The sequence below is a fragment of the Mizuhopecten yessoensis genome, unplaced genomic scaffold (assembly GCF_002113885.1).
Source record: "Mizuhopecten yessoensis strain PY_sf001 unplaced genomic scaffold, ASM211388v2 scaffold4931, whole genome shotgun sequence".
Lineage (NCBI taxonomy): Eukaryota > Metazoa > Mollusca > Bivalvia > Pectinida > Pectinidae > Mizuhopecten > Mizuhopecten yessoensis.
The window spans coordinates 352,352-373,768 of record NW_018405793.1 but is presented as its reverse complement, the minus strand read 5'-3'; the positions used below and the strand labels follow the sequence as shown (position 1 = coordinate 373,768).

The 21,417-nt window shown below is 37.5% G+C and overlaps 1 protein-coding gene across 3 annotated transcripts in view; it reads left to right on the top strand.

The window, feature by feature from the left end:
* The window catches only part of LOC110450026 (histone deacetylase 4-like), a 230,447-nt gene that overhangs the window by 31,441 nt on the left and 177,589 nt on the right, over positions 1-21,417 (top strand). The window lies entirely within an intron of this gene.

Sequence of the window (21,417 nt, the reverse complement as noted above, 5' to 3'; positions counted from 1 at the left end):
ATGTCTTTGCCCGAGAACCTCCAAGTATGGTGTTTATCATCTGACACTGGAGATTAATACTACCAGGGACTTTGTTGACGAGTGGTGTGATGTCCTTTATGCCTGGTCGATCTTTATGACAGTCGGTGATTGCCAGGCCTCCAACTTTGACAGCAGTTATCCCTGGCAATTCATTGTCATGAAGTATCATAAAAATAGACCAAACTTAAACGATCATTATAAATTGCTGGTAATGTATACAAGCAGTTTAGATATAAAAAGATTGGTGGTCATATCAATACAAACATTTTATTTATCTAATTTTTCAATATTTCATGTTTAATCTCATTTTCAAGATGGTGAGCAACCTGTTGCAACAGCAATTATGCTTGTGAGGAATAATTGGCTATTTTAGTGTGATGAAAGGATGAATGAATCATTAAAAAATTTCGGTAATCTAAAAGTCTGAACTCTAGACAAACTGATTTCAACAAGGCAAACTCTGACTACCCAGGCAGAATGTTCCTCATAACCCTATATTTAAGTACCACATGGACAAACTTCATCATCTACATCAGAATTTATTCATCTTCTCTAGGGAAATTTCATCATAGAAAAAATGAATCTTAAAAGTTTATTTGAATACAGATTTTCTCATCAGATGGATTTTGTAACTTGCCTGCAGTGAGTTTGATTTAATGATTTATTTTTAACAATAATGCACACTGAGAAATTGTTGCCAAGTCAAACTTTTGCCATTTGTGCATGAAATCAATTTTTGCTCAGTGTTAATTTCGCCCTTCACATTTCATTATTATGCATATTATTTTGTTTACTATATGTTTACTGTAATGAAAAATTTGCTCTCTTCATGGAGCGCAAAAAAGGCAAAAGTTAAACTACAGCAAACATTTTCCGGTATTCAGTATTTTATTTTTCAAAATTATAAATATAAGTGTGAGAAATGCTTAATAATTGAGGAACAAGCCCACGGCCAATAATAATTAGTCTATTATCAGTTACAGACATGTTGTACAGGTAGTGAATGGCGTACTTACTTACCTGTAAATATGACCCATCATTGTTATAAATGATCCCAAGAGTGTCTTTTGATAAATATTTTAATCTGCAAGAATAAAAAGATGATATCATCTACATTGGAGTGTGATCCTGACGTTGCAAATTGATTATCAATTATTAACCAAATTTTATTATAACAATTTTCCGGGTTTTGTTTAGGACACTGAACTTGATATTGGTTACCTTTTCAGCCCTGTACCTGTAACTGATTAGTTCATTAATGTTTTATATGTCTTTGGCAGTATCGTTCTCTACAGTGTTCAGTGTGTCACTCCTTACAGTACAGTACTTTTATACATTGCTGTTTTCATGCCGCAGGTTACGTGTGAATATTCATGTGGTTGTGATATTGTCGTACTTTCTGTTGAATGATTGTTCATCCTGACTCTTCTGATTTTAAAAATGTTACAAGCAAGGATGATAAATGTTGTCTGCTGTTTTCTGTTTCTGTGGTGAAAAGATAATTACAAACTATCACTGTAATCATCGCTTGAATAAATTCTTTAAAATTTCACCTTGACTTTGAAAATGTGGTTGTAAAAAGGTTGTTTTATATACCTATCCATGTATGTTTATGTCAATATCACTTAGCCTTGGTCGCTTATCCTGTGTCGCTTAGCCTGTAGCATATGTCACTTAGCCTATGTCACATATCATGTGTCACTTAGCCTGTAGGCAGTGTCACTTAGCCTGTGTCACCTAGCCAGTGTCACTTAGCCTGTAGCATGTGTCACCTAGCCAGTGTGACTTAGCCTGAAGCCAGTGTCACTTAGCCTGTGTCACCTAGCCAGTGTGACTTAGCCTGAATCCAGTGTCACTTAGCCTGTGTCACCTAGCCAGTGTCACTTAGCCTGTAGCCTGTGTCAATCAACCAGTGTCACTTAGCCTGAAGCCAGTGTCACTTAGCCTGTGTCATCCAGCCAGTGTCACTTAGCCTGTGTCACCTAGCCAGTGTGACTTAGCCTGTAGCCTGTGTCACCTAGCCTATGTCACCTATCATGTGTCACTTAGCCTATGCCACCTATCATGTGTCACTTAGCCTGTAGGCAGTGTCACTTAGCCTGTGTCACCTAGCCTGTGTCACTTAGCCTGTAGCCTGTGTCAATCAGCCAGTGTCACTTAGCCTGTGTCATCAAGCCAGTGTCACTTAGCCTGTGTCACCTAGCCAGTATGACTTAGCCTGTAGCATGTGTCACCTAGCCTATGTCACCTATCATGTGTCACTTAGCATGTGTCACCTAGCCAGTGTCACTTAGCCTGTGTCACCTAGCAAGTGTCACTTAGCCTGAAGCCAGTGTCACTTAGCCTATGTCACCTATCATGTGTCACTTAGCCTGAAGCCAGTGTCACTTAGCCTGTGTCACCTAGCCAATGTCACTTAGCCTGTAGCATGTGTCACCTAGCCAGTGTCACTTAGCTATATAGCCTGAAGCCAGTGTCACTTAGCCTGTGTGACTTAGCCTGAAGCCAGTGTCACTTAGCCTGTGTCACCTAGCCAATGTCATTTAGCCTGTAGGATGTGTCGCTTAGTCAGTGTCACTTAGCCAGTGTCACCTAGCCAATGTCACTAAGCCTGTAGGATGTGTCGCTTAGTCAGTGTTACTTAGCCTGTGTCACCTAGCCAATGTCACTTAGCCTGTAGGATGTGTCGCTTAGTCAGTGTCACTTAGCCAATTGGAAAAATTAAATGAAGACATTTTCCACATACCTTGGAAAGTCTTCAAATAATAGACATGATACCACTTTTTTCAAGTGAGCTGATGACAATTTTGAAGGAATGGATGCTTGTTACTAGGTCAAATACAGTAACAAAGTGTTGGCGATTTGATTTGCTATTGGTTAAAAAGGTTCTTTTACTTTTGGCCACAGGTAATTAATGTCTGTTTATTAGCACTAAAGGGTCAATTTACTTCAATATCTGCATAAAAAGACTTCCTTATTTCTGAAGTATTCAGTGGACACATAATGGACCAGTAAGGTCTGACTACCATGTTCCGATTGTTAATTACAAAGTCATTTAATAGAATAAAGTAGCACCTGTTCAGAAAATTCTATCAAAGAAATTGATCACATGTCAATAAAAATCTTAATGCAGTATTATTCAAATGACGTCAATTCATTCTGATGTCGCATTTCCACAGTGTTATGTTTGAAAGCTGGTTTCAGACGTGAATGATATCAGGTGTGTATATAAATATATGTACAGGTGTGCTCCAGGTATTGATAGGTTACACGTCCTAGTCACATGACTTCACTTTATTCAAAGGTCATTAGGCATACAGTTACTGTTACGATATGCATGACCAGTTTCTTTTTCATGCAGTATACTTTAGGATGTCAAACAATAGTCTAAATCATTTCTTATATTGAAAATGTAGAAGCACAAATACATAACTACACATGGTTTAAATGTAGGTTTAAATGTTTTGATGGTTTGACAACCTTTAAAGAATTTTCTATTACATGGGCTTTTATCTGGTAATCAATTCCAGCAGTCATGAACGTCAATTTCAAATAAAAATTCAGTGTCAGAGGTTTGTTATAGATGCTATCGTCAGTGTCAGAAGTTTGTTATAGATGCTATCGTCAGTGTCAGAGGTTGCTTATAGATGCTATCTCCAGTGTCAGAAGTTTGTTATAGATGCTATCTCCAGTGTCAGAGGTTTGTTATAGATGCTATTTCCAGTGTCAGAGGTTTGTTATAGACGCCATCTTCAGTCTCAGAGGTTTGTTATAGATGCTATCGTCAGGGTCAGAAGTTTGTTATAGATGCTATCGTCAGTGTCAGAGGTTTGCTATAGATGCTATCGTCAGCGTCAGAGGTTTGTTATAGATGCTATCTCCAGTGTCTGAGGTTTGTTATAGATGCTATCGTCAGGGTCAGAAGTTTGTTATAGATGCTATCGTCAGTGTCAGAAGTTTGTTATAGATGCTATCTCCAGTGTCAGAGGTTTGTTATAGATGATATCTCCAGTGTCAGAGTTTTGTTATAGATGCTATCGTCAGTGTCAGAGGTTTGTTATAGATGCTATTTCCAGTGTCAGAGGTTTGTTATAGATGCCATCTTCAGTCTCAGAGGTTTGTTATAGATGCTATCGTCAGTGTCAGAGGTTGCTTATAGATGCTATCTCCAGTGTCAGAAGTTTGTTATAGATGCTATCTCCAGTGTCAGAAGTTTGTTATAGATGCTATCGTCAGTGTCAGAGGTTTGTCATAGATGCTATCGTCAATGTCAGAGATTTGTTATAGATGCTATCGTCAGTGTCAGAGGTTTGCTATAGATGCTATTTCCAGTGTCAGAGGTTTGTTATAGATGCCATCTTCAGTCTCAGAGGGTTGTTATAGATGCTATCGTCAGCGTCAGAGGTTTGTTATAGATGCTATCTCCAGTGTCAGAGGTTTGTTATAGATGATATCTCCAGTGTCAGAGGTTTGTGATAGATGCTATTGTCAGTGTCAGAGGTTTGTTATAGATGCTATCTCCAGTGTCAGAGGTTTGTTATAGATGCTATCGTCAGTGTCAGAGGTTTGTTATAGATGCTATCTCCAGTGTCAGAGGTTTGTTATAGATGCTATCGCCAGTGTCAGAGGTTTGTTATAGATGCTATCGTCAGTGTCAGAGGTTTGTTATAGATGCTATCTCCAGTGTCAGAGGTTTGTTATAGATGCTATCTCCAGTGTCAGAGGTTTGTTATAGATGCTATCGTCAGTGTCAGAGGTTTGTTATAGATGCTATCTCCAGTGTCAGAGGTTTGTTATAGATGCTATCTCCAGTGTCAGAGGTTTGTTATAGATGCTATCGCCAGTGTCAGAGGTTTGTTATAGATGCTATCGTCAGTGTCAGAGGTTTGTTATAGATGCTATCTCCAGTGTCAGAGGTTTGTTATAGATGCTATCTCCAGTGTCAGAGGTTTGTTATAGATGCTATCGTCAGTGTCAGAGGTTTGTTATAGATGCTATCTCCAGTGTCAGAGGTTTGTTATAGATGCTATCTCCAGTGTCAGAGGTTTGTTATAGATGCTATCGTCAGTGTCAGAGGTTTGTTATAGATGCTATCTCCAGTGTCAGAGGTTTGTTATAGATGCTATCTCCAGTGTCAGAGGTTTGTTATAGATGCTATCGTCAGTGTCAGAGGTTTGTTATAGATGCTATCTCCAGTGTCAGAGGTTTGTTATAGATGCTATCTCCAGTGTCAGAGGTTTGTTATAGATGCTATCGTCAGTGTCAGAGGTTTGTTATAGATGCTATCTCCAGTGTCAGAGGTTTGTTATAGATGCTATCTCCAGTGTCAGAGGTTTGTTATAGATGCTATCGTCAGTGTCAGAGGTTTGTTATAGATGCTATCGTCAGTGTCAGAGGTTTGTTATAGATGCTATCTCCAGTGTCAGAGGTTTGTTATAGATGCTATCTCCAGTGTCAGAGGTTTGTTATAGATGCTATCGCCAGTGTCAGAGGTTTGTTATAGATGCTATCGTCAGTGTCAGAGGTTTGTTATAGATGCTATCTCCAGTGTCAGAGGTTTGTTATAGATGCTATCTCCAGTGTCAGAGGTTTGTTATAGATGCTATCGTCAGTGTCAGAGGTTTGTTATAGATGCTATCTCCAGTGTCAGAGGTTTGTTATAGATGCTATCTCCAGTGTCAGAGGTTTGTTATAGATGCTATCGCCAGTGTCAGAGGTTTGTTATAGATGCTATCGTCAGTGTCAGAGGTTTGTTATAGATGCTATCTCCAGTGTCAGAGGTTTGTTATAGATGCTATCTCCAGTGTCAGAGGTTTGTTATAGATGCTATCGTCAGTGTCAGAGGTTTGTTATAGATGCTATCTCCAGTGTCAGAGGTTTGTTATAGATGCTATCTCCAGTGTCAGAGGTTTGTTATAGATGCTATCGTCAGTGTCAGAGGTTTGTTATAGATGCTATCTCCAGTGTCAGAGGTTTGTTATAGATGCTATCTCCAGTGTCAGAGGTTTGTTATAGATGCTATCGTCAGTGTCAGAGGTTTGTTATAGATGCTATCTCCAGTGTCAGAGGTTTGTTATAGATGCTATCTCCAGTGTCAGAGGTTTGTTATAGATGCTATCGTCAGTGTCAGAGGTTTGTTATAGATGCTATCGTCAGTGTCAGAGGTTTGTTATAGATGCTATCTCCAGTGTCAGAGGTTTGTTATAGATGCTATCTCCAGTGTCAGAGGTTTGTTATAGATGCTATCGCCAGTGTCAGAGGTTTGTTATAGATGCTATCGTCAGTGTCAGAGGTTTGTTATAGATGCTATCTCCAGTGTCAGAGGTTTGTTATAGATGCTATCTCCAGTGTCAGAGGTTTGTTATAGATGCTATCGTCAGTGTCAGAGGTTTGTTATAGATGCTATCGTCAGTGTCAGAGGTTTGTTATAGATGCTATCTCCAGTGTCAGAGGTTTGTTATAGATGCTATCTCCAGTGTCAGAGGTTTGTTATGGATGCTATCTCCAGTGTCAGAGGTTTGTTATAGATGCTATCGTCATTGTTAGAGGTTTGTTATAGATGATATCGTCAGTGTCAGAGGTTTGTTATAGATGCTATCGTCAGTGTCAGAGGTTTGTTATAGATGCTGTCTCCAGTGTCAGAGGTTTGTTATGGATGATATCTCCAGTGTCAGAGGTTTGTTATAGATTCTATCTCCAGTGTCAGAGGTTTGTTATGGATGATATCTCCAGTGTCAGAGGTTTGATATAGATGCTATCTCCAGTGTCAGAGGTTTGTTATGGATGCTATCTCCAGTGTCAGAGGTTTATTATAGATGCTATCTCCAGTGTCAGAGGTTTATTATAGATGCTATCTCCAGTGTCGGAGGTTTGTTATAGATGATATCTCGAGTGTCAGAGGTTTGTTATGGATGCTGTCTCCAGTGTCAGAGGTTTGTTATAGATGCTATCGCCAGTGTCAGAAGTTTGTTATAGATGCTATCTCCAGTGTCAGAGGTTTGTTATAGATGCTATCTCCAGTGTCAGAGGTTTGTTATAGATGCTATCTCCAGTGTCAGAGGTTTGTTATAGATGCTATCTCCAGTGTCAGAGGTTTGTTATAGATGCTATCTCCAGTGTCAGAGGTTTGTTATAGATGCTATCTCCAGTGTCAGAGGTTTGTTATAGATGCTATCTCCAGTGTCAGAGGTTTGTTATAGATGCTATCTCCAGTGTCAGAGGTTTGTTATAGATGCTATCTCCAGTGTCAGAGGTTTGTTATAGATGCTATCTCCAGTGTCAGAGGTTTGTTATAGATGATATCTCCAGTGTCAGAGGTTTGTTATAGATGCTATCTCCAGTGTCAGAAGTTTGTTATAGATGCTATATTCAGTTAGCATTAATTTCCAGAATGAGCTTGTTTACTTATAAGGTCAGCTAAGAGTTTTGTCATTATAATCTTTTGGAATTTCAGCTTAGTTTAGGAACAGTGTTATGAAACTTTGTTACGGTAATTGTGACCTTAATACAGATAAGAATATTTCTCTGAGACGTTAACCTCTGATTGAAATTCTTTGATAACCTCAGATTAGTTTTCATTTCAGGGTCCCAAGGTGGATACAAAGGTCACTGTAGCTATTTATTGGTCAGTTGCTATTTTCATGATTCACTGTCATCAGTTTACTGACTTCAGGGGCAAGGGAGCATTAATTAACATTTTCTAGTTCTTTTTAGAAATAAATACATGGGTACTTATATAACTCCATCAAAACATGACACATCAATTAATAACAGTGAATTTAAGCATAACCAACTTCTTTTAGTTTAAATGTAATTTGTCTGGAATATCTGGAGCATGCAAAAGAGAGATAATTCCAGCATAATACATCTTATTTGTTACCAAGCAGGCCGTGAACAAAATAAATTTCAAAAGACAAAAGTTATTTTGTAAGCAAGACCCAGGTAAAACAAACCTAGAAATTTCTACATAAAAAAATTAATTATCAATAAAAAGATTTGAAAAATATGGTGTTGCTTCGTGCTTTATATTTACAATAGGTTTATACTGACTGGTCTCTGGGGGCAGCGGTGGCCAAGTGGTGAAGGCGTCTGACATTCTGCTATACCACTAGCCCTCCATCCGTGGGTCGCTGGGTTCGAGACCAACGTGGGGCAGTCACCAGGTACTGACCATAGGTCAGTGGTTTTTCTCCGGGCCGCCACCACCAAAACCTGGCACATCCTTAAATGACCATAGCTATTAATAGGATGTAAAACACAAACAAACTGAATGGTCTTCCTAAAGTTTTTACTTCTTCAGCGAAAGTTTTAGATATCAATGTCAGTCAGTCTCTATGTCTATAAATACGGTAGTTAAATTAATCTTGCAAAATTGGTGTATTAAGGTAGAATATATTCCAGAAAAAAATAATCTTCACATCCTCTTTATATTTGATTATGATCTTAGATCCACCATTACTTAATGAAGTATGACACATGAATATTCAATGAGGTTCATTAACAATTAGTGAAATTACAGGTACTTATTAACTTGTTTGATTATTGATATCCTAAGATAAATTTTATTAATAAATATAACAATACTTGGGATTAATTAAAAAATAAATGTTGTGAATATTTAATGAGATGTTTGGTTCTCAATTCGCATGGTGGCCAATATTTTTCTGTCAGCTCTCAAATCAATGTTATATATTTTAGATTTCTATGATATTTAGGGCCAAGTCACTGGTAATATCCTTCATTGTACACCTGCCCTTATTATCAAGTGCATTGCACATGTTTTTGGCAAAATACAATCCATTGTTACGCTTGTCGAATTCTGCTTACTCTAGTGATAAATTCCAACCGTTGTTCATTGAATCTTGAATAAAAAAAAATGCAATTCTGTAATCCACTGCATGATCAAAGCAAGTCCCTCCAGAACTCGGGGGTTTTAGCTAGTAAAAGCAAGTCCCTATAGAACTCAGGGGTTTTAGCTAGTAAAGTAAGTCCCTACAGAACTCAGGGGTTTTAGCTAGTAAAGCAAGTCCCTACAGAACTCAAGGGTTTTAGCTAGTAAAGTAAGTCCCTACAGAACTCAGGGGTTTTAGCTAGTAAAGTAAGTCCCTACAGAACTTGAGGGTTTTAGCTAGTAAAGCAAGTCCCTACAGAACTCAAGGGTTTTAGCTAGTAAAGCAAGTCCCTACAGAACTCAGGGGTTTTAGCTAGTAAAGCAAGTCCCTACAGAACTTGAGGGTTTTAGCTAGTAAAGCAAGTCCCTACAGAACTCGAGGGTTTTAGCTAGTAAAGCAAGTCCCTACAGAACTCAGGGGTTTTAGCTAGTAAAGCAAGTCCCTACAGAACTCAGGGGTTTAAGCTAGTAAAGCAAGTCCCTACAGAACTTGAGGGTTTTAGCTAGTAAAGCAAGTCCCTACAGAACTCGAGGGTTTTAGCTAGTAAAGCAAGTCCCTACAGAACTCAGGGGTTTTAGCTAGTAAAGCAAGTCCCTACAGAACTCAGGGGTTTAAGCTAGTAAAGCAAGTCCCTACAGAACTTGAGGGTTTTAGCTAGTAAAGCAAGTCCCTACAGAACTCAAGGGTTTTAGCTAGTAAAGTAAGTCCCTACAGAACTCAGGGGTTTTAGCTAGTAAAGTAAGTCCCTACAGAACTTGAGGGTTTTAGCTAGTAAAGCAAGTCCCTACAGAACTCGGGGGTTTTAGCTAGTAAAGCAAGTCCCTACAGATCTCGAGTGTTTTAGCTAGTAAAGCAAGTCCCTACAGAACTCTGGGTTTTAGCTAGTAAAGCAAGTCCCTACAGAATCAGGGGTTTTAGCTAGTAAAGCAAGTCCCTACAGAACTCGGGGGTTTTAGCTAATAAAGCAAGTCCCTACAGAACTCGAGGGTTTTAGCTAGTTAAGCAAGTCCCTACAGAACTCAGGGGTTTTAGCTAGCAAAGCAAGTCTACAGAACTCAGGGGTTTTAGCTAGTAAAGCAAGTCCCTACAGAACTCGGGGGTTTTAGCTAGTAAAGCAATTCCCTACAGAACTCGAGGCTTTTAGCTAGTTAAGCAAGTCCCTACAGAACTCAGGGGTTTTAGCTAGTAAAGCAAGTCCCTACAGAACTCGAGGGTTTTAGCTAGTAAAGTAAGTCCCTACAGAACTCAGGGTTTTTTAGCTAGTAAAGAAACCAAAACTGGTTTTGCTGTACTCTTTTCTTCAGTTTAATTCCATCTCTCTCATTGCAGTTTTCTCATTTTCTGCCACATATTGCTGACCTTTTTGTATGTATGTGCTTTTAGGTATACAGCACATTTAATAAAATCATCCACACTGCTGGTAGCAGGTATAGGGGGGTTGTTTTTGGCAAGTTGCATTCTGGGATGGAGGGCTATGCAAATTGTTCAAAATAATGTCCTTTTAAACAGGTTTTTGAATGACTTTGAGTCAAGATGCTGATATTTGTTCTGTAGCTTTATTTTAGTCCCCTTTTAATATAAGGTTACAATTGTGAGATCAATACCAGGTGAGTGATTTAGGTTATTTTTGCCTCTTGTTTTGTGTTGTCTCGACTCGGAACAGGGTCAATCGTCACACAACACTTTATATATTGACTTGTCCAATAAGTGGGATAAAATATTTCAGTCAATGAGTTGTATAAACATTTTGTTTTATTATGTCTTTCAATTTAAATATGGCTTAAGTAAACATTTGAAGTAGACTTTTAAAAAGTGGAAGGTCAACTTTTCATGTGAGAAAGTTTCTCATTTAAATGTAGATGCATTGGACTTGATGCATTCATGTTAATGGACTATTTTGAAAATCTGAACACACTTTGAAATTGATTTATGGAGAACTGTTATTACCTGATACAGCTCCAGGTTTGGCATCTGAAGTTAGGAATGTCTTTGTACCATATTAAACCTGACCAGCCTGCGACACTTGGTAATGATATGTCAGCCCTATAGATTCGTGGGCGTAATCATTGTTTCCTGATTGTTTAAGTTTACTTCCTTGCGCGACCTCTGTAGAAAGGCAGCTTTCTTCTATATTGGGTACAGCCAAGATACCAGAATGTCATTTGCTGTTCAAAACTGCAACACTTGAGACCTTGTTGTTTTCTGCCTTATTTTTAGTGGCTTGGTATCACTGAGAGATAAGACTTAGTGAAGTATCAAGCTGCTGTGTGGATGGTTGTGTCTGTTGCTACAGAATTCACTATAAAATGGTCACGATCCACAGTCCACATCTATGAAGCTGTCATTGTTTAAGAATTATTTCATTGTAAATCGATGATCTATAATACAAATATACATGTTTGATAGACAAAAGTACATGTTTGGTAGACAAAATTACATGTTTGATAGACAAATACACATATTTGATAGACAAATATACATGTTTGATAGACAAAATTACATGTTTGATATACAAATACACATGTTTGATAGACAAATACACATGTTTGATAGACACATACATATGTTTGATAGACAAATACACATGTTTGATAGACAAATACACATATTTGATAGACAAATATACATGTTTGATAGACAAAATTACATGTTTGATATACAAATACACATGTTTGATAGACAAATACACATGTTTGATAGACACATACATATGTTTGATAGACAAATACACATGTTTGATAGACAAATACACATATTTGATAGACAAATATACATGTTTGATAGACAAAATTACATGTTTGATATACAAATACACATGTTTGATAGACAAATACACATGTTTGATAGACACATACATATGTTTGATAGACAAAGTTACATGTTTGATAGACAAAGTTACATGTTTGATAGACAAAGTTACATGTTTGATAGACAAAATTACATGTTTGATAGACAAAGTTACATGTTTGATAGACAAATACACATGTTTGATAGACACATACATATGTTTGAGAGACAAAGTTACATGTTTGATAGATAAAGTTACATGTTTGATAGACAAAGTTACATGTTTGATAAACAAAGTTACATGTTTGATAGACAAAATTACATGTTTGACAGACAAGTACATATGTTTGATAGACAAAGTTACATATTTGATAGACAAAGTTACATATTTGTTAGACAAAGTTACATGTTTGTTAGACAAAGTTACATGTTTGATAGACAAAGTTACATGTTTGACAGACAAATACATATGTTTGAGAGACAAAGTTACCATGTTTGATAGACAAATAAATATGTTTGAGAGACAAAGTGACATGTTTGATAGACAAAGATACATGTTTGAGAGACAAAGTTACCATGTTTGATAGACAAATACATATGTTTGATAGAAAAAGTTAAATGTTTGATAGACACAGTTACATGTTTGATAGAAAAAGTTACAAGTTTGATAGACAAAGTTACCCGTTTGATAGACAAAGTTAAATATTTGATAGACAAAGTTTCATGTTTGATAGACAAATACATATGTTTGATAGACGAAGTTACATGTTTGACAGACAAGGACATATGTTTGATAGACGAAGTTACATGTTTGACAGACAAGTACGTATGTTTGATAAACAAAGTTACGTGTTTGATAAACAAAGTTTCATGTTTGATAGACAAATAAATATGTTTGAGAGACAAAGTGACATGTTTGACAGACAAGTACGTATGTTTGATAAACAAAGTTACATGTCTGATAGACAAAGTTACATGTGTGATAGACAAAATTACATGTTTGATATACAAATACACATGTTTGATAGACACATACATATGTTTGAGAGACAAAGTTACCATGTTTGATAGACAAAGATACATGTTTGAGAGACAAAGTTACATATTTAATAGACAAAGTTACATATTAGTTAGACAAAGTTACATGTGTGATAGACAAAATTACATGTTTGACAGACAAGTACTTATGTTTGATAGACAAAGATACATGTTTGAGAGACAAAGTTACATATTTGATAAACAAAGTTACATGTCTGATAGACAAAGTTACATTTTTGACAGACAAGTACATAAGTTTGATAGACAAAGTTATATATTTGATAGACAAAGTTACCCGTTTGATAGACAAAGTTACACGTTTGATAGCCAAAGTTACATGTTTGATAGAAAAAGTTAAATGTTTGATAGACACAGTTACATGTTTGATAGGCAAAGTTACATGTTTGATAGACAAAGTTACATGTTTGATAGACAAGTACATATGTTTGAGAGACAAAGTTACATGTTTGACAGACAAGTACATATGTTTGATAGACAAATACACATGTTTGATAGACAAATACATATGTTTGATAGACAAATACATATGTTTGAGAGACAAAGTTACATGTTTGACAGACAAGTACATATATTTGATAGACAAAGTTACATGTTTGACAGACAAGTACATGTGTTTGATAGACAAAGTTACATGTTTGATAGACAAAGTTACATGTTTGATAGACAAAATTACATGTTTGATAGACAAAATTACATGTTTGATAGACAAAATTACATGTTTGATAGACAAATACATATGTTTGAGAGACAAAGTTACATGTTTGATAGATAAAGTTACATGTTTGATAGACAAAGTTACATGTTTGACAGACAAGTACATATGTTTGATAGACAAATACACATGTTTGATAGACAAATACATATGTTTGATAGACAAATACATATGTTTGAGAGACAAAGTTACATGTTTGATTGATAAAGTTACATGTTTGATAGACAAAGTTGCATGTTTGAGTCAGCAGATTTTGTAATGAATTACAATTTATTGTGTGTGTGATGTAGTTAGTTATCTAGTCTTATATTGTTATATGATAATAATGTATGGTCAACATCATTTTCCATGTAGCAACAGTTATGTTGCTAGCTGTCGTGAAGGGCTGACAAGTTTGTTAGGTAAATTACCTTGTCTCACATTATAGGTCATATAGGTAAGATTTTTTAGAATCCCCACATAAGGAAGAGGCCAAGAGTAAATATATGTGGCCATCTATTTTTTCCTTATGTTGATCCTTTTTTGCAGTCAAGGGGGTCAAAGTCTTCAAAGGAATAACTTTTGAACCAGCTGATTGTTGTCCTGCAGCTTATTAGGGATGAAACGCTTAATTGTATTTCTACATATATTGTCCCCTAATCTGCAATGTATTGAAAAATGGTATAAACAATCAGTCTTTACTTAAGGAGCCACCACCCTTTCACAATTAGCTGGCAGAATTCAATGGTTATGTCACTATGTAGAGATGATTTTACGAAAATCTAAGCATTCTGATAAACTGGGGATTTTTTTGTAAAAAATACTGAAAAAATGATTTTTTGTCAAATTTAACACTTTCACATTTTTTGAGTGTTTGGCATTGTTCAAAACGATTACATCAATGAAATAATGAAGAGAAGCATTGCTAATCAACCCTATAAGTATTTTATTTATCATAAAATATCTACGACATGTTACACAAAGTTTTCTTTTTGAAATTGTATGGATAAAAGTTACTATATACAAGCTAAAAGCAAACAGGACACATAGTTTCATATAAAAAGAGTGAAAAATTGGACCAAATACACACAAAGTCTTTATATTTCATTTATTTTACCTTTTACAATAATTTTGATCCAGATGAGAGTTGTCTACCTTGAAAAAAATCGTAACTTTTTGAAGAGGGATAGCATTTATACAATGACACAAATAAATTAAATTACTATATTAAATTGTCAATTTACTGGTCTTTTATGGAACAAAATTTCTCTCAATCATATACACTTTGGACATCATTCAATAGGCCGCTTATGCATGGTATATTTACATATATTATCAGGTACATATATATGTAACCATAGGCTATCGCATGGTATGCCGTTATCACGTGCACGCACATGCACTTCGTTTTATAGGGATCTTGATATTTTACAAACCACTATTTTCACTAAGTTATTGTAATTGCATTTGTGAAATAATTTATTCTGACCGAGCGTAACTCGCTAGACAACAAAAATCGTAGCGACCCATGACCAGAGCTTGTGAACAACTGTTAGCACGTGATACGTACAGGTGAGGTCGGTAAACAAAACACATCAGTCTGCATTCCATGCGCCTCATATACGACCTTCTTGAAGTTGTCTGATCTTATGTTAGTGTCCTCTAGTGAGTTAATTAATGTCTTTGTATCATCAGCTTTATTTCTGAAGTACGTGTGATTACACATTTTCCCAGTGAAGTCTTGATATCGGGTGTTGACATATCATCGTCACACACGTTAGTTATTGTTTACCCGGTGTTACTATAATTTACACTATGGTAATGGAATGCCCGATACGTAATACGAAAATGATGACACGAAAATACGACAAGAAAAACATGTGTATTACGAAGGGTGGTAAGTCCTTAATTGACAAGTGTTATTATTGCAACTGTTTGTGTCAATAAAATTTCCACCATAGTATCATATAGGTTAAAACATTTCCATTTTCCAGTTCAGAAAGAAACAAGTCAGAGATACAGGCAAATTAAGGCTGTTATTTGATGTGAAATAACAAATTAATAAATGAAAAAGTGCTTTCTTTAATTTAGTATAAGTGTGTTTAGTGATGTACATGCAATCAACCCTAGAAGCCTGTCAATTGCAACCTAACATTCCTTGTGATAAACTACAGGGTTTTACCTAACATTCCTTGTGATAATCTACAGGGTTTTACCTAACATTCCCTGTGATAATTTATAGTGTTTACCTAACATTCCTTGTGATAATTTACAGGGTTTATCGAACATTCCATGTGATAATCTACAGGGTTTTACCTAACATTCCTTGTGATAATCTACAGGGTTTTACCTAACATTCCTTGTGATAATCTACAGTGTTTACCTAACATTCCTTATGATAATTTACAGGGTTTTACCTAACATTCCCTGTGATAATTTATAGTGTTTACCTAACATTCCTTGTGATAAACTACAGGGTTTTACTTAACATTCCCTGTGATAATCTACAGGGTTTTACCTAACATTCCTTGTGATAATCTACAGGGTTTTACCTAACATTCCTTGTGATAATCTACAGGGTTTTACCTAACATTCCTTTTGCATTGTATGTGTAGATAATTGAAATGAAAAGGAGGTAAATATAATAAAAGAGATAACGAATAGATGATATGGACTTTGTGATATATATAATGTCAAAGAGGGTAAGGTTGGTTTAAAGGCATCAGAGTCTATAGAATGGACCGATGTCTTTCAAATGTTTAAATAAGAATCCACGGAACTGAAAAGAGTTTTCATATCCGGGACTCAAAAGTAGTTATCACGAATGTGTTTAAAATTGGGACATTCTATTAAAATATGTTCCACTGTAAATGAAGTGTCACATACGTGGCATGAAGGTGGATCTTCTCGTTTTAAAAGGTACGGATGAGTAGGATATGTGTGCCCAGTACGGAGCCGAGAGAAGACAACTTCCTCTCTACCATCTTTCCGATTGGGAACAGTTGCCTTTGATTTCGACATGGCTCAGAATCCAAAGTAAATTTATTTTAGATTTTTTTAAGGTACGAGATATTCGAAGAAGCAAGGTTTTGTACAAGTGTGTTTTTAGGATCTCGTAACCGTAACCTTTTTTATTGCCTTTTTAATGCGCATGCTTCGGCAGAAATGATGGAGGCGCCGTCTGGTAGTCGAAATGAAGTGCAAGAATTAGCAGTACAGCAGGCTGCTGCCACTTTCTCATCTTCTTTGGAACCATCGGTGTATAATTGTGTATGAGAAGGGTAACTTGAAATGCTTTCCCAAAAGGAGGATTGGGTTCTTCAGGCATTACACTGGATTGCCCTCGATCATGTAATGTAAAGTTAAAATCAGGTGTTTGAATGGTCCATGGAGGAACATCAGATATAATAAATTCAGCTATGTCGGTTAACAATATGTTGAGTTCTTGCAGGAAATTTGAAATTTGTATACCAAATGTTTTGGGTTTTGCGTAAATATGTTTTGGTATTTTGTGGTGAATACTTAGTCGAAAGCAGGATTTTCAGGGTTTGATTTTAATTGAGCTCCAAACTGTGATGCAAGTTTTTTCCTCCTGTTCATTCGCTTCCACGTACAGGCTTTTTACAGGTGTTGTTCGAAAAGCTCCAAGGGCTAGATGTAGCCCTTGGTTATGGATTGGGTCTAGCATCTGCAGGTAAGAACTGTGCGCCGACCTGTATACCATAGAACCATAATCTAGTTTTGTTTGATTATGTAATCTGTATAGGCGCAAAAGCATTTCACGGTCCACTCCCCAATCAGTATGAGAAAGGACTTGTATAATGCTTAATGCCTTGGAACACTTATCCTTCAGATACTTTATATGTGGTATGAAAGAGAGTTTGGAATAAAAAATGAGGCCGAGAAATTTAGTCTGTTCAACAACAGGAATTCTAGTGCCATTGAGTGTTAGATTTGGGTCATTGTGTGCTTTTCAATTTTGACAGAAATGCATGCACACAGTTTTGGATTTAGAGAATTTGAAGCCGTTTTCGTCTGCCCAATTTTGTAGTTTGTTTAAAACTCTGTTGAAGTTGTTGTTCGATCGTGTGCATGTTCTTAGATCTGTAACAGATCAAGAAGTCATCCACGTTAACAATCCTTCTGTTGACTGACCAAGACATTTGACTATATCATCGTGAAGATCTTTCATGATGCCATACTGCCATGTAGTATTATAGGCCTTCTCAAGATCAAATAATACGGCAACATGGTGTTCCTTCTTGGCGAAAGCCTCTCGAATGAATGTCTCGAGTCTGATGTGATGGTCATTTGTCCATCTTCTGTTTCTAAAACGACTTTGAAAAGGGGATATTATATCGTTGGCCTCAAGAAACCAAACCAGTCTTGTGTTTATTATTCGTTCTAAAGTTTTACATGCACAACTAGTCAGAGAAATAGGACAATAGTTGTTCGGGTCAGTAGCATCCTTTCCCGGTTTTGGGATAGGTATAATTGTGGAGTTCTTCCACAAATCTTGAATCTTTCCAGAAGCGTAAACTTGGTTGAATATGTAAAGAAGGCATCTTAGAGTCTGGTAGGTGTTTGAGAAATTGATATTGAATATCATCTGGATCTGAAGCAGAGTCCTGTGATTTTCCAAGTGAAATCAACAAGTTCTGGTAGGGTAAATGGTTCGTTGTAACTTACTTTGTTTGATGATTTGAAATTTAGTCGTTTCTTTTCCTTTCTTTAAAGACTGAAATTTTTGGGAGTGATTTAAAGTGGATGAGTTTTTAGCTATGTTTTTAGCTCACATACCTGGGCCCGAAGGGCCAAGTGAGCTTATCCCATGCCGCAGCGTCCGGCGTCCGGCGTCCGGCAACTTTTTCCTTTAAAATGCTACTAGTCCTGAACGGCTCAGAGGATTTTGACCAAATTTGGTCTGGAGCATCATTGGCCAAAGGGTTCTCAGTTTTGTATAAACAGGGGGTATGGTCCCCCTTGGGGCAAAGGGGCGGGGCCAAATAGGGGGAAAATAGGTAAATCTTTAAAAATCTTCTTCTTCTCAACCAATAGAAGGATTTTGACCAAATTTGTCCTAGAGCATCTTTGGACAAAGGAGACTCAAGTTTGTATAAACGGAGGGTGTGGCCCCCATGGGGGCGGAGGGGCGGGGCCCAATAGGGGAAATAGATGATTTTTTTTCTCCTGCTATACAGGTGAAGGGATTTAAACCAAATGCAGTCTGAAGCATGATTAGGGACAAAAGAATCAATTTTGTATCAACTGAGGTGTGTGGGCCCCCTTCTTTAGGGCATATGGGTGCACGTGGGGCCCATTAGGGGAAATAGAGGAAAACATTAAAGATCCTTCTCCTTCTGTACCGTTGAAGGGATTTTAACCTAACCAAACTTGTTCTAGAGAATCTTTGGCCAAAGGGAATTGAATATTTATAAATGGAAAATTGGGACATAACATGGAAACTCATTTTCTTGGTGTCTTTCCCACCAAAATGGGTTTATATGTAGTTCTTCTTGCAACTTTGTTTCTTGTACTCCTTTGATAAACCTGAATGGTACTCAGCAGGTTTTAAATTGAAAAATAAAATACCAGGTGAGCTATTAAGGCCCCTGGGCCTCTTGTTTGCAAATGCATCAGCAATTTCAGACCTAGACAAAAAAAAAAAAAATTATTAAGGAGGTGGGAGAATGTTGACTTTTTCTTTTTCCCACTTATTTTCCGAATCATGTCCCATACTTTTTTGGAGGACATGCTTGATGATTCCTTGGATACATATTCTCTCCAGCTGTTTCTTTTGTCAATTTTAATTGATCGCAGAGCCTTTGCCCGCCAAATTTTAAAATCACTGTAGTTTGAAGCAGTTTGGCAATTCAAGTTCCGTCTTATAGAAGCTGTCTGATTACTGCGTGTTGTAAAAGATTCTTCTGATAAAAGGAACTTCGTAGGTTTTGGAGCGGATTTAGGAATTGTCTTTTGGGCAAAAGAAGTGAGTGTTTCAGTAAAAGTTTTGATTGGGTCGTCAAGGTTAGTAAATGTTTCTGTGGTAAGCTTCTCGTTGCACATGTGTTGAAATTGGACCCAATCTGCTTTGTGCACATTCCTTTGAGGTAGAAGATCTTCAAAAGGAGTCTCAATAAGAAAAATTCCCACAAAGATCTTATTTACCTTCCAGTCATAATCAAGTAGAATGGAAGGATGGCATAATGATAGATCAATGTGGGTACGGGAGCCTGTAGCAGGGTGTAAATAGGTAGGGGTATTGTTGTTAAAAAGGCACAAGTTGTTTTTATCCATAAATTCCTCAATACAACTTCCTCTCGTCTGTGTTTGAAGAGCCCCACTGGCTATTATGACCATTTAAATCACCAAGGATTATGAATGATGTTGGGATTTGGGAGACGATGCTATTGAGTTGTTCACAATTGAAAACAATACTCGAAGGAAGATAAATTGAACAGACGGTAATTTGTCTGTGCAATTCAGATCAGGTCCATCAGATTTGCTCCTGGCTATTTTTTTTCTTTTTCTTTGGTCTGTTGGTTGGTGATGTTGCCTCTGACCTCAGTTGGGATTGAGGTACAGAGGAAAGTGAGCGAGATCGCTGCACAGGCATATGTGCCCTAGATGGGCCAAGTTTTTGAGGATTTTCTTCTGATGAAGAGGGTGTTTTGGAAACATTGACTGTTGATGGTGATGTCGGTTTTGGTTGTTTGTGAGGTTTGTTGTTTTTTGTTTTGGTCGTGAAGCGGGATGGATCTCCAGTGAGAATCCTCAAGTTTGTTGGCCAGCCATGTCTGGGACTTGTGAGCCCCAGGCAGGTCTGTCCTCAGATACATGAACCGAAACATCTTTGACTGTGACATTATCAACCGGCGCCTTGCCTCAAGATACCTGTGCGTAAGAGAGTGCAGCAATGTCTGCACTCTCCACTATCCTCCTCACCTCAGGGAAAGAGACACTTTGGGTATATTTAACCCGCAATATTTCCCTCTCCTGATTCAAGGTAGGGCAGTCTCGAGAAAAGGCAGCGTGCTTCCCCTCACAGTTGACACAGCGCAGGTTGGCGATGTCACATTCAATTTGTTCTGTGTGACCCTCACAACGACAAAACTGGCATACTTCTAGCAGTTGGATTTGGGATGTAGATGGAAACGTACCTCTGGTATATATCCGATTGTTAGTGTTTGGGGTAGTGTTGGTGTTGAGAATGTGATGATGAAGGTGTTTGTTCGTATGGTGTCTTTGTTCTTTCTGGTCAACATCCGTCTAACCTCAGAGACCGGGATGCTCTCCTCCTGGAAACATGCCAGTATGTCACCATCTGTGTCATTGCGCAAGGCTGGGCACCTGATTACCCCCTTGCTGCAATTAAGTGATGAGTTAGGTTTCACACTGACACCGATGCCGGCAAAACTTGTTGTTCTGAGTAGGTTCATCGCCTTGAGATCACCCGATCGCAATGGCTTAACGGATTTCACATCTCCAGCGATTCCCTTGATGCCCTTTCTTAACAGCAGAGGCAAAAAAGAGGCCGTTGTTTTACCACTCTGTGTGGAGGACATCACAAGGAACCGCGGGAAATGCATGTTTTGTGTTGTGTTTGAGTCTTCTTTGCGGTTTTTGATTGTTCCGTCTTTTTCATGATTTTTATCTTTACCTATGTGTGTTTTCGCTTGTTTCTCCACCTGTGCCCCCACCCACCACAGAGCCCAACAAGAGACTTAAAGAGTATACTCTCGCGATTGACCCTAAGCCACCGCCTTCTTGGAAGTATGTATACCAAGGGCTCGGCGTGACCAGCCGATTGGTGATAGAGGGCCCATATCCCCTCTCGGCTACCCAGAGATTGAAGACAAAGTAGTATGTTGCATCATGTCTCTCCTATCCAGAGTTTGACAGTGATCCCGATCTCTGCTCATCTACCAGGATCTTCTTCTCCCAGGAATACGAGACGCAACCCCCGGC